At 29.3% G+C, this 15578-nt stretch overlaps 1 long non-coding RNA gene across 1 annotated transcript; it reads right to left on the reverse strand.

The window, feature by feature from the left end:
• Positions 1-10258: 10258 nt before the first annotated feature.
• LOC114295624 (uncharacterized) lies at positions 10259-11317 on the reverse strand. Its single transcript, XR_003640959.2, has 2 exons — positions 11079-11317; positions 10259-10745 (listed from the first exon to the last, which is right to left on the reverse strand). It is a non-coding gene; the product is annotated as an uncharacterized LOC114295624 (long non-coding RNA).
• Positions 11318-15578: the final 4261 nt, after the last annotated feature.

Consider the following 15578-nt stretch of genomic DNA (forward strand, 5'->3'; position numbering starts at 1 on the left):
ATCTTTCTAGGGTTTTGATGAAACCTTAGCCAAGTAAATAGGGTTTTCTCTTTGTTTTTTGATTATGTAAAGGTTTGAAAAAATTGTATGGTGTTTAAGAAGTTTCAATTATATATTTTTCATTATCTCTTCAAGTATTCTACTTTCTGTGATTGTTGAATGCTTTCCATATAATAGTTTTCTCTATTTTCATATTCAAGGTATGAGATGAGCCATACTACGAGGGACGAACCATTTCGTTACCGTAGTTTAGAGCGAAAGATTCGTACCACTTGAGATGATTCGTGCCTATACATTGAATGTGATAATTTTCTTGATCAATGCTTTGAATTTGTAGTTGTGAAGTATTATTTCGTTCGAACCGGAACATAATTGACTTTCAAATCAAAACCTTATTTATGTAATTAGTGGTGGATTCATTATCTTAGATTTTTCCCAAAACTAGTACTTCATCCTTACTTTTAATTAATTGTTTAATCACTTTGTTTAATTTAGTTCTCATTAGATTATGAACCAATCATCTTTTAATCAAAATTAATTTAGGAATTTAACCATTAAATTAGTCTAATTTCCCGTTTGTCCCTGTGAATCAATACCTGGACTTACTATTATTCTAAGGAATTTGGTATAGTTTAGTGTTTATATTTTAGTGTGTGAAATGACCCATCAAAGCCCTTGGCTAGAATCAAAACAATAACATAATACACAAAAGAGAAGCCTTTGCTCCAAATTTCTCCAAGCTATTGTTTTGGCAGAGGCATATCCCCGGCACCTAAAAATGGTTTTTCCTAAAAAGAGTGAGCCAAAGGCCAATAGAAACAATCTTACACAATGTATTGATCTTAACAAAGGTATAAGTATGACATGCATATCCACAGCCCATGATAAAATTATTTATAACTTTTTCACAAAACCATGCCATGTCGTGCTTTATACCTCAATTCAATTTATCTCAACTCATAAGCCATTCATCATTTCATTCAGACAACCAAATTGAGGGTATAACTTAGTGGGTCTCTAACTAACACAGCCATTATACAAATACTTTGATTTTTTCATTTTATGGATATTTCGTCCGCAAGAATCCATACGTATGTATATGCGCGGTTTTCATGACTTTCACCTCCGACACATAGGCCAATTTAATTCAATGGAGTCCATTCATTTTCTTCTCCCAAACATGGTGTACATCCACTTTCTTCTCTCAAATATCATACATTTACAATGTATTAAAGACTTAGTCATATTCAATGACAACGAATAAGGAATTAGTTTCAATTCACCTAATCATCATGCAATTTCTACAACAATCATAGTTATCCTCCACCAATAGCTCAAAACAGATATTTCTAAACAGATATACAATCTCCAAGACAGATAAATTACCCAAATTTCCATAGGTGAGAGATAACACATATCTAACTCCACCATTTATATAAACATTCATCCAATTTCATATTCCTAACACCAATTTCATTTATTTATAGAAAATAACTATTTGAGACATTTTAGGAAAAAACTCACATTTCTCCCAAAATCCACCCCAGGTATCAAAGTCAACAAATTCATCACAACACAACCTCATATCTACTCCTATAACCATATTTAACACATACATTTAAAAACCCTTCTTTTGATTTTAAACCAAAACCCTAAGTTTGTTCAAAATCATCTCAAATTCCAAAATTCTTTACACATCAACAGAAAAGTAAGTTAAAACTCGTAGAAGAATGTAGAAAGCCCCTACCTCAAGTTTAGAAGACGAGCAAAGCAAAGTTTTGTTCGGACCAAAGTGAAGCTCTTGAGATGCTCTACCTCTTTCCCAAAGACACTAGGGTAGAGAGACCAACGGATCTAAGTGAAAATGTAGAGAGAGAGGCTCTAGATCTAAGGTTTTGAGAGAAAAAGATGTGAAAAAGTGATGTAGAAAGGTGCTGCTACAAACTGATATACACACAATTTACTCGAGTACAAAAAGTGACGCTTGAGCGTCAAACACAATAAGTCGTTCCGCTCGAGTGCAAGAAGTGACGCTCGAGCGCAGAATGCACACTCCTAGTAGTTTTACAGATAACAGACCAACGCTCGAGTGCAAGAAATGCCACTCGAGCTGAGACTGCTCGAGCGTAGAATACACTCTCCTAATAGTTTTGCAAACCTGCAAAAGTAGTGAGAGTTCACAAAGCCCGCTCAAGTGCAAGAAGTGCCACTTGAGCAGGGGAGTAAAATTCTGGGCAACCAAAGTTTGAAAACCAAGCAACCAACCTGTTCTAAACACAACCATTACAATCCAATAGCCAAACTCAAGGAAGTATGAGGGGAAAAAGACATGAACAACATTACAAAACCACGAAACCCGAGTCCAATATACAAAAGGATCGGATTAAAACTGGAATCGCTATAACTACAAATAAGTTATTTATTAACTTATTTAGGTTATATTTTTTTTAAAAAAATTTCTATGTCTTTTTATAATAAATAAAAAAATTTAACTTATAAATCATACTCAAAACAACCCTTAGTAGTTTTTTTAATTTCTTAGTAGGTAAAAATATGTTAATGCAAAATTAGCACATTGGATCTAGTGGTTGTATAACACCTTTTGTTGTGTAAAGTTGTAGGTTCAACTCATATGTAAAAGAGTTCAATACCTTTGTGGTCAGTTTATTTCTTCCATATTATGGGATTTGTATGTAACTAGTAGTGGTGATTGTTGGGTTTGGACTTTGTAAATGTGTTGTATGTAACTAGGAAGGGGGATTTTGTTTGAACTCAAAATATATCTCAGTACGCCCAATTAAAATTCATAAATCTAATTCATATTATATCTTAATGTGAATTTATTAATATTAACTACACATATTAAACCCTAAAATATTTTTTTTTTCTCATGGTACATCCTAATCAATTGTTCCTACTCAAATCTCTATATCTTCTTACCCAAGTGATCAAAATTATTTATTCTTCTTCTTTTTTTTCTTTCTCATCTTCCTCCTCCTCCTCCCTCCAAAACTCCAATTGACTCTACCAAAACTCACCATTATATGCACATAAAAAGTATAATATTTGTAAAACAAAATATAGAAAAAAATTCAATAAAAGAGGTAAGCCAAGCAAAGTAGCAAAGCATTTTCCATTCAAGCATTTTGTCAAACATATAGTAATCAACAAATTGGAATAGCAAAACAGCATGAGAAGAAAGAGATACAAAAAAGTAAAGGCAAGGCAATATATGCAAAGTATACAAGTGATCAGTCATTTTAGCAATGTTCAAAGCAATTATATATATATTTTAAAATTTTGATTTATAGAATCAAACTGTATTGCTTCATGATTAGATGAGAATTTTGAGATATAAACAAAATTAAGCCTTTTTTTATCGCGTGCGTTTCCGATTCAAATTAGGTATTCCATCAACAAATAATCCATTATTTATCTAAGAAATATTATTAAACAACAGAGGGAAAGGAAAACCCTAGACGTTTGATGTTATCGAGCTAGAGACAAAGAGAATTGAAAGATCGACCGAAGTAAAGGACGAGAAGCTTGTTGATGGTGTCTCTGATTATGGAGTTTGTCTTTAGTTTTTTTAATTTGTTTATTACCTTGTGGGTAATTTGGAAAAAATAATAGGGTGTAGTGAGAGATATATAAAATTTTAAATAATTGAACAGGGTGTACTCAGAAATTGGGAATACTTAACGAGTTTTTGAGTGTAAATAGAATTCCCGAACTAGTAGTGGTGGTTGTTGGGCTTGGACTTTGTGAGCTTGGTAATTAAGGAAAATTTTGTCAAAAACTTCTCATAATAAAACTTTAATTCATTAATGACAATCATAAAGAAAAAAATTCTTGAAAAATCTAGCACATACCACTATTATCAAAATATCTTTAGTAAGTAATTTAATATTTTAAACTTTAAATTAATATAACTTTTAATTTAGATGTCAATTTTTAATAAAAATTAGTATTTTTAGAATTCTCTCATCAAGATCTATCAAATAAGATCCATGTTGACTATAAAATTCTTTATAAAAAAAAATTATTGTTGAAATTGACATAAACAGTAACATGGTACTATTTTTCACAGTCAAATATTACTCTGGTTGACAGTAACATTTTACTATATATTCTAAACAAGGCATCAACAATCAAAACAAAGTATGATGATAAGGAAGAGAAGATCAAACCGAAACTAGCAAATAAAAAATTAAGAACAATGATCCACTGTCTTCGGTGGATCTTGATTCTTCTCATTGGCTTTATCGCTGAGGACAACCGAGAATAATAAGCAGCAGAGGTAGTTTCTACTGAATTAAGCAATCAAAGCAACATAAATATCCATTATTCACTATTTGTTTTCCTCTTATTTCTCAGCAACCAAACAAATGGCCCTACTCTATTTGGTTGACTAGAAAAAGGCGTAAAAGTGATTATTAGAAAATCAAAGTGCAACAAATTCTAGTTTTTAGTTCAAATATAAAATTGGCACATCTGAGCAATCTTGCAAAGTTCAGCGAAATTAATCTCGTTAAACATATCATTTTCTTATCCATAAAATTGGGATCCTCGTAAAACAAACAAGAATGGTAACGATCAAACAACGTAATAAATAAGCATAAAGGTATATTGTTACAAATTCTTTATACATGAAAGCTACAATGTCGAGCAGTTGATGTGCACTATCCATGGCTCTTCTCCACCTGAGCTCTCTCTCTCTCTTTCTCTCTCTCTTATGCTTCAGCAGTAAACTTTCCAGTGTGATCACTATCTTTGTTCTTTACTGAGATATATATCTAGGGTAAGATTGTCTAGAAAAAAGAAGAAGAAAATATTAATTTGTCCTTCATAAAGAGCATGCTTCCTATGCAGGGGTTTAAGCAGTATAATATTTTGGGTTGTACTTTACAAACTAACATGTTGGGCTTAGGGGATTTTGGCCAAATTTCTCTATAATTAATTGTTAGGTTTTGTTAACTTTCTAGCTATTATAAGCTAGTGATCTGTTTGACAATATAATATTTCTAAAATTTGTAATTACTCTCTTATCAATTCATTAAAAAAAGAAAAAAAATGAGAACGATTTTTATAATTGTATAAAAAAATTATGAATATCCAGTGTGCTTTACTTAATTTTTATTGATTTTTTTTTTTTTTTCAATTTTTTTTTTTTTTTTTTTTTTGACTTCTCAAGATTTTTTAAAAATTTTTTAACCTAAAAACTAAGTTGACAAACAATCGTCAGTGGTCTTGGAGTAATGTTCAGTGTCATTCATCACGTTTATTTTGTCATCTCTTTAAAATCAACATAAAATACTAATTTTATTACTTTAATCAATGAAAATCAAGTTAGCATATTATATAAACTTCTTTCAAAATTATCAAAAAATAATATATATATATATATATATATATATTACATAAAATAGGACATTCGGACAATAAGTTCAATTTCAAATTTTTTGGGGCAATAGTTCCAAACTCTATTCTTTTGGAGTCAAAACAAGAAAATAATTTGAAAGAAAATTATATTCATACATAAAATTTATACAATTATTGTAAATAAATTCATCTTTAATAGTGCTTTATTTTGAACTGAAAGGTCCACAATGAGCCACATCATTATGTATGAATTTTTTTTGTTTGTATAGCATTACTCTAATTTGAAAGTTCATGTTAGTCTTACTTCTTAGTTTATCTGTCTACAGTCCACCTATTTGTTCACATACTTATTTATCCTAGTGTTGTCCATTTGTCCACCTATCTTGTCATGTGTCATTCCTTATTTGTTCACATGTCACATATTTAATCATTTAATCTGTCTATTTGTCTGCATTACTACAATCATTAACTGTTGTCACTGCTGGCTTTTCTGGCCATTTTTTCGCCGACTTTCCTAGTGTCAACAGTGATCAAATGGTCGGCGGACGGTAATCTAGTGGTGAATTAGCGGCAATGGAGTAAAAATCAAAGTAAAAATCTTCAAATCAATAATTTGATCTCTTACTATACAATTTCTTAATCATGTCATTACCTCCATAAAAGATTAACTATTGGACCTAATGTCATATGTCCCTATAGAAATAGATTTATCACCAATAAACTCATAAAAATACATGTTTTTTTTAAGTAAATTTAAATAATTCTCTAACCTAATATAGTTATTGGTCTAAATTATAAAACCTGTTACTTTTTAGGAGAAATTACCAATTAGAATTTATGAAAAAGTTTGAGTTTAATTTTTAATATTTATAAAATTTACCATTTATTTGTAATTATTTTTTAAGTTTTACACTGATATGAAATTTCTCTTACTTTTTATATTAGCGTTTTCAAATACTAAATAATTTTTAAAAAATTACAAACCAGTGATGGTTTGAGAAAATAATTACCCATTCATGAAAATTTTAAAATTTTAATTATTAATATTTATAAATTTTATCGCTAATTTATAATTATTTTTTTACTAATACCACTTTCCCAATAATTTTTCATTGCAATAATAATCAGTTAATGCTAATAAGTGTCAGAAAACTTGTTATAATATATTAACTTGTTGAGAATGGAATGTCTTTAATCCATTAATTGGATTGGAAGGCGCTTTTTGAACTCATGGGACTTACTACGAGTTCTGTCTTGATCATTCGAGTAATTCATGTTTTAGATTACTTCGTGTAAATTATTCACAAAAAAATTAAGTCTATCTAATATCCGTAACTACATAAAACTTTATCACATTTGTCTTCAATAAAATATATGGTCTATTTTCAAAATCATTCTTATCATTCATTTTTTCAGAGACAAAAGTGATAAAATTTTGTAGTTACATATATCGGATTAACATGATTTTTTGTGTAAATGATCTATACAAAGTGAGTTAAAAAAATGAATAACTTAGATAATCGAAATGAGACCTATAGTGAATCCCACAAATCCGAACAACCTCGTCTAATCCACTAAATGGAATAGAGACAACACATTTCTAGAAGATGGTTTGTTCAATTCTAGGTCTAAAAGTTTGTATTAAGTTTTTGATTTGCCCATAACCCAAATTAGAAAATGGTTAGTTAAATTTTAGGTCTGAACATTTGTATTCCGTTATAGATTTGACATAACCCTAATTATCTTCATCCAGGCACATCTCTGTGATTACAAATAAACAATACAAAATGGGGTGCAATCAACTTTTTTTTTTTTTTAAGTTTAATTTAATTCATATAAAAAATTACAATAAAACTCAATTATAATGACGAAGATCAAGTACAACATAAGAAATTATTAAAGTGGGAGAGAAAATCTCAATAAATACAAGAGGAATAAAATTCATACATAAGTAAGAAGATTCAAACCACTAATAGGAAGGTGAAGAAATTCTGACCTTCTAATGTAGTGAACTTTAATTACTAATGACTCATACTAACAACTTGAGAGATGCAGTAGGATTCAGTGATCATCCAATAACTTTGAGATGATTTTGAAGCTAAAATAATTTAATGTGTGTGTGTGGGGGTGGGGGGTGTCAAATGGCATTTCTTTTATGGTTTTGTATTGGGCTTTTGTTGATTAAGACTCCTATGTTTGGCTGTAGAGAAAACTGAGTTATTTTAGCAAGCTGTTGATTAGGACGTTTTAAAATTTTAAAATTAAGAAAAACTGCTTTCAAAGAAAACCATCAACGAGAAAGTGACTCTTTTATTGGTTTACATTTGGGTACCCGACAATTTCACTTTCAAGAAAAGCATATGAGTAGATGGGCGTTTTATTGGGATGCTTAATTAATTGCATTCATGAACTTATATACTTTTTTCAAAATAATAATTTAAAAAAGCTAGTGTTTATTAAAAGCTAAAAAAAATTATTATTTTTTTTGTTAGTGAAAAAATTAAATGGTTCCTTAGTTTTTAGTTTTACAAAATTTTATTTTTATCATTTTTAGTGGGAAACAAATTTTTTTTTTGATTTATTTAGTAAAAATACCGTCTATTTGATTTTGATTTTTTCAAAAATAAATTTTGGGTTTTTTTATTTTCAGTAATTTTAAAAAAAAAAAAAATTAGGCAAGCTTGTTTTTACTTTTTAAATTCATTTAATCTAAATACATTTAAAAAATAAAATATTTGTGAATTCTTTTATAAACAAATCAATAAATGCAAAAAAAAGGAGCATTTTCATATATATATATATATATATATATATATTTTATATTTTTGATTTTTTAATATTTGTTTACAAATATTTTATTTTTTAAGTGCGTCTAAAATGTAAAAGAAATTATTAAAATATTTAAAAAAATTCATTAAAATGAAAAAATTTAAATTTAAAAAACTCAAAACAACCAAAATGTTTTAAAGATAGCCAAAAAGGATATCATAATCACATTGGTGCACATCAATGTGGCTTGATACATATTGTAGTGGAGGTGGCAAATATGTTAGTTTGGAATGGGTTATACATTTAAAATATCTCAACTCAAACCTTTCCATTTAGGCTCCGTGTGAGGAGTGGTTAAAATAGTTAGAAGGGTAAATTATACTAATAGTCTCTATAGTTTAGGATTTGTGTTACTTTAATCTTTAACTTTTTAATTGTGACACATTTGATCTCGAATTTTGAATCTTGCTCCAAATAAGGACAATTAACATACCGTTGCTTAATTTCAAGGGTAAAATTGTCAGTTTGATAAAATATAAACTAATTTGACAAAAATAAATGTCAAAAAAATATTTTAAAATTTTAAAAAATTATTTCTAGCCACCAAAAATAAAATTATGTAAAATTGATAAAAATTAATAAAAATTACATGATTAATTTTTAAAAATTAATTTTATATGATCATCATCCAAATACATAATAAAAATTAATTTGGTAAAAAAATAAATAAATTTCTAAAGATTTATCAATTTTATATAATTTTATCTTTAGTAGGTAGAAACAATTTTTAAAAATTCATAAATAATTTTTTAATATTTATTTTTGTCAAATTAATTTATATTTTATCAAATTGACAATTTTGTCCTTGAAAAATCCAATAGTATATTCAATTGTCCTTATTTGGAACAAGATTCAAAATTCATTGTCAAATGTGTCACAATTGAAAAGTCATGAACCAAAATGACACAAGCCCCAAACTATAAAGACTGTTAGTATAATTCACCCTAATTAAAAAGTTAAAATATCAACTTTAACCATTTTAGCCAGAAAGTCAAAATATCCACTCTAACCATTTTAGCCACATTCATATTTTCTTACTTTATACATTATAATCCATTATTATCGTAGGTAAATTGGTCATTTGTATAAAAAAGTTAAAAAATTAGGAAGGTTACCAAACATACTCATGCTAAAAATATCATTTAAGAAGTTAAAATAATTGTTTCAACGAGTCAAGCTGATTATTTTGTAGGACTCTCAATGTATATCATTCATAAAAATAAAAATAAAATTATTTTGATTCGATAATAATAATATTTTCATTTTCTCACATTTGTCTTTAAAAAAAATGGGCAATAAATATATTTTTGAAAATAAACAATTCATTTTTTTAGAGATAAATATTATAAAATAAAAATATTACGATTATCGGATCAACCTAATTTTTTTCATGAATGATATTCATTAAGGGCCTTACAAAATGAACAATTATAATCATCAAAATGAGCCTATGATGGACTTTGCAGAATTCTCAAATTCTCTCGTATTGAGGTATAAACGCATCCCTTTTTGTATTTATAGAAGTAGTTGGATTCATTTAATGCAATCTTAACTAGTGCCTTCAACACACCTGTTAATAAAACTATAAATTCAAAGAGTAAAAATAAATGATTAACATAATATTTATATATATTTATATAAATAGGAGGATGCGGTATTTGGAGAGCCTAATTTAAGTATTTTCATGCAAATTGTGATATTTGAGGTGACACTATTAACAATAAAATTTGACATGCAATTATGCTCTAACCAAATTTGCAAAAATGAGTTAATAATTGACATGTCTTGAGCAATATCAAATTTGACATGGAAAACTTTTGAAATTCATAGTTAACCATCCAGAATTTTTTTTGATGGGGTTTGTGTGATAGAAATTAAATTTGTGTGATAAGGGGTTTGAATTAATAAGAGTGGATTCATAGTATTACTCATTTGACGTATCAAAAAGAATATGTTAAAATTTATTATTTTTAAGACAAATTATACTAACAGTCCATGTACTTTACCAATTGTGTCACTTTGATCCCTATAATTTTAATTTGCTCGATTTTGACCCTCAATTTTTGATTTTGTACAATTTTAGTCCAATTATTAACACTGGTTAAAATTGTTGAAGGAAAACAAACACGTGAGGCACACATGACCCTGTTTCAAGGGCAATATAGGCATTTCACTACCATTCCTTATTTCACCATCTTCTTCCTCTAGGACTCTTTGCAACACACCATTGCCACCTCCACCACCAAAATCATCCATACCCAATCCCAACATCAGCACCATCCGCTTCTACCATACCAAACCCAGTATAGTCTGGCACCCAGACTATCAAACTCACCACCCTGTCTTTCGCACATACCCGCCACATCCATCACCTCCATCTAACCTCCTTCATCTAACAACAACAAAGTGATAGACCACCAACAAAACAGAGGATTTTTTCTTTTTTAATTCTTCGAGTCCGACGCCGCTGCCCAGAGCTTCTTCTCCAGCGAGTACTTTCTTTTCCTCTCGAAATTCTTCGATGTGCCAACAATCTGTATTCAATAGTAATTGTAAAAGATCGATAAGAATTGACTCAAAATACCCAAAATTTAATTCCTCAAAATACCAATCTAAAATCAGTGATCACTGCAAATCAAACAATCATAATCAACCAGAAAACCTAGTTAAGATGCAAAAATCCCCTAGAAAGTACCGAATTTTCATATTAAAGTTTACAAATTTCAATGGAAGCCATAAGGGTGAGCAATTTTTGGGCAATACCCGTTTCAATTTTCTTCAAATTTTAGTCAAAATTGTAGAAAAAGACATAGATTTAATGGATTTTGAAGGACATTTGAATAGATTTGAGAGGACATTGTTAGTACCTTGCAACCGGGAGAGCAGAAGCGGAAGGAATCAAGGAGGCTGCGCTCACAGACTTCGCAGGTGTTGGTGACTCATTTTTTTCCATGCCCCTGCCTCTGCCTTCCCCATCCCTAACACCATCTTTTTTCCTCTCTCATAGGTCATCGACGCCACCCCCTCCCTCCTCTCTCTCTTCTATGTATAGATGTATATATATCATTGAGTTAACTCACTCTGAGTTAGCTGGATAAATCATTAATGCTGTGTTTGGTTGGAGTTTTTGAGGTGGGATTTGAAAAAGGAATGAGAAATGTAATCCTATTTATGTTTGGTTATAATAAAAAATATATGGGAAAAGAAAGGGGGTGAGAAATAAATAAAGAAATAGGATACCTTTTAGGACATCAATTATATTTTATAACCAACACAACCAAACATAGTTGGGATTTGGAATTCTATTAATTCTTTCTCATTTTCCTTTCATTTCCATTTCCCTTTCCATTTCCCTTCCCAAATTCCCCAACCAAACACAGCGTAAGTAAATTGAGAGTAAAAGTAAATTGATTACTTTGCCCTCAAAAACTCTGCACATGTTGTCCACATGTGCCTTTTCTATCCAAATGCATAACATAAGTTCTCTATTGAACTTAAGTGACACAAAGTTTAAAATTTATGGTTAAAATGGAATAAATTAAAATTATAGAGACTAAAATGATACAGAGTGTAAACTGCAGGGATTATTTGTATAATTTGTCCTTATTTTTATTATTTTAATATTAAAAAAATATAAGAGAATATAAAAAATATTAAAGTAATAAAATAATAAATTTAACATATCAAATGAATTTTATTTTTTAATAATGTTAAATTTATATACACTTAAACTTTTATAAAAAATTGATATATAAATTTTTAAAAATTCAAGCGAAGATGCTCTTAACTTTCGTTTGAGAAGAATTTTTTTAACTTGATTTTTAGATTTTTTGACTATTTTAACTTGATTAAAAAAAAGTTCTGTTTGAACTTATTTTAGGAAGTAAGACAAAGGTTTATTTTTTGATTTTTTTTTTGGTTTTTTAAATTACGAAAAAAATAAAGAGGAGATGTGATCCAAAAATCTAAAAAGCTAAAAAGTTATTTTTAATCATGTTTTCAAAACAAGCCGGCTTTTTTTTTTTTTTTTGTAGTTTTGTAAAAAAAGAATAATGACAGTTTAGACGTGATATTATATCTTATTAATTTCTTTATTTATTTTATCTTTTAATAAACTAAATTAATCATAAGAGCAATATTAAAAAATTTAAATATTTTATTAAATATCTTACATAGGTACGTGACCCACGTGCACATGTCAAACGGAGCAACAGGTCCCTAAGAGCATCTCCAATCGTTCATTTCTTTTTTCATCAAATCTGAGTAAAAAATAGGTTGTTTTCTCAATTTGATACAGTTTCCTCCAACGGTGAGTATCAAATCTGTCGAACAAAATATATGCAGAATTGAGGGAAGGGTCGACCGGTTGGTCAGCTTCGGATACATCAGAAATCGAGCATTTTGGGAGATGGGCCTTGCGAATAGGCCAACTCAATCGAGCCGGTGAAGAACACACCTTAGCCTCCGGTTTGTGAGTCGAAGTTTTAGAGCTCGATCTGCTTGAACTTGTGGTACTGTCTCTGCAGTCGGATGCCCAATTGGTAAAATTTGCTAAAACCATTTCCAGCGAAAGATTCGAAAGGGAACCGGATCGCTTAAGCAGATCGATTCTCATTTTTTGTTCCATCACCATTTGCTGAAACCATTCATCCGGTTCCATCACCATTTCCAGCGAAAGATTTGAACCTATCTTTTCCCTTACTTTTCTCAGCTGAACTTTCCATATTGGGCTTATTTTACAAGAAAATAAATTGAGCTCTACAAAAAAATCTGTTTGAAACCCAAAAGAAAATACTAGTATTAGCTAAAGCTTCTTCTTTGATTCAGCCTGGGTAGACAAAGAAGCATTATCATTATCATCCACTAAGAATTCTAATCACTCTCTACTCTGTATCTGTCTGGGTCTCTCTTTCTCTCAATTTGAAGGGTCAACCGGTTGGTCAACCGGCCGGTCGACCGGTAAGGTTAATTTTTTTTTTAACCTGTTTGAACCTTTTAACCTGTTTGAACCTACCTCTTTGAAAAGAAACCGGTTGACCGGTTGGTCAACGGCTGGACTCCTCCAACGGTCACGCATAGTAATTTGGTGAAACCTGTATTCTGTTCTCAGTTTGATGATTTTTTTGTTCAATTGTCATTTTAATACTAATTTGGTAAAACCGTTGGAGCTCCAAAAAGTGCATTTTTCACCAAATTTCAAATTTAATGCCAGGTTTGCTAAACCGTTGGAGATGGTCTAAGAGCATCTCCAACGGTGAATTTCTTTTTTCATCAAATCTGAGTAAAAAATGACCCATTTCACCAAATCTGATACCACTCGCTCCCACGGTGCATCAAATCCCGTATCAAATCCCGTGGGTCGACCGGTTGGTCGACCGGTAAGCGTAAATATTTTTCATGATGTAAACAATTGCAGCTTTCATAGATTCATCAATAGATTCATCAATTATTTCTATAAAGATGTTTGGTGGTTTCAGTAAAGATATATTGTGCATATCTTAGCAATCAGATGAATCTATGATTAAACAATTGTTTCTTTAATTTGATAACAGACTAATCATATTTGCAGCTTTCATTCTCATTTAAGATGTTTGGGGTCGACCGGTTGGTCGACCGGCCAATTAACCGGTAAGGCAAAATAAATTTTTTTTACCTGTTTGAACTTTTTTTGATCGGTTTGAACCCATCAATTATAAAGGAAATCGGTCGACCGGTTGGTCAACCGGCCGGGCAACCGGTTGGTCGACTGGGTCCTCCCTCCAACAGTCACAAACAGTGTTTTGGTGAAATCAGTATCTTGTCCTCAGTTTGATGAATTATTTGATGAAATCTCAATTTGATATCGATTTGGTGCAACCGTTGGAGCACCAAACAGTAACTTTTTCATCAAAATTTGAATTTGATGTCAACTTTGATAAACCGTTAGAGATGGTCTAAGTAATCAAAATCCGAACTATGCATCTTGGAAATTGTCAAATGAATATGTTGTGGGATAGGAGTGTCTTGAAAAATTGGTAAAAAATTAATTTTTTAACTTTTTTAGTTTATTTTGTCTTTTGTGAATAGAAAATATAGAAATGATGTGATTCAAAATACGTAAAAAACTAGAAGCTAGCTTTTTTAGTGCTTTCCAAAAAACCCCATATTAAAGGAAATGACAGTATAATTGGACAGTCAAAATTTTTTTTTTTATAAATTAGTGAAAAAGTTTATACATCATAATTAGTAAAATTTATTAGAAAGTTCTCTTTTAAGTGTTTGTATTTTAATTTAGTCATAAAATATTTTTATATTTTAATAAATCTTATTATTTTGGATATTTGATCTTAGGCCAAGTTTGGGAAGACTAAATAAGTGCACTTTTTGTCTTTTTGGACTAAAAAATTGAGGTTGAAAATATAGATGTTTGGGTTAACTTTTTGACTTTTTATTGGAAAATGTGTAATAAAAAATTATAAAAATTGATTTGTAGGGAAAAATTTGAATTGGGAGTTGTGCAGCCGTAATTGTTGACTTTTAGTGAATAGTGTTAACTTTTTAACTTTTTGAGTAACTTTTTGACTTTTTGACTTTTTTGGAACATCCCAAACTTGGCCTAAATCTCAATTACTATAATATTTAAGATATTTGATGGATAATTTTATCATTATAAATATTTTTCAAACCCAGTAATTTGGTGATTAGAGCATTTATATTAAATAAATTTGACAGTATGAATGTTCACGTTAACAGTGTAAATGTTCACATCATGCAATATTCACACTATAAATGTGAATATTAATATACGCTTCACCCTATTATTATTAGGGATATTTTAATAACTATGTCACTCATGAAATTTATAGAAACATAAGTAAATAGTTTAGACTAAAGTGAAATATAAATAGGTGAAAAAAAATTTATGAATAAATATCTATTTTTTTTTTGGGTGAATATAAATATCCCTTTTAATAAATTAAACTATTATACTTTCTCACAGGTTATATATATATATATATATTTTTTTTTTTGCTGTCACGACTGTGCAATTATTTCCCCTATATATACATTAATGAAACCTCACGATATATATATATATATATATAAAAGGAATAGGGAGATTTACCTGTCACTGTATTTTTTTTATAAAAAATTTTAAACCATCGGTAAAGTTTATAAATATTAATAATTAAATATAGTGAAAATTACATTAATACTGTGTCAGTGAAAAAATTAGAAAATATTAATAATTAAAATTATTTTTTTATATTTTTTAATTAAATTTTATTACCACCACTAGTAGATTATTCCCTTTAAATATATGTCTGGTTTGATTTTGGAAGATAAATTTCTAAAAAAATATTTGGAAAAAGAGTATAGAATTTTTT

The sequence above is a fragment of the Camellia sinensis genome, chromosome 4 (genome assembly GCF_055761805.1).
Source record: "Camellia sinensis isolate YWXY chromosome 4, ASM5576180v1, whole genome shotgun sequence".
Classification (NCBI taxonomy): domain Eukaryota; kingdom Viridiplantae; phylum Streptophyta; class Magnoliopsida; order Ericales; family Theaceae; genus Camellia; species Camellia sinensis.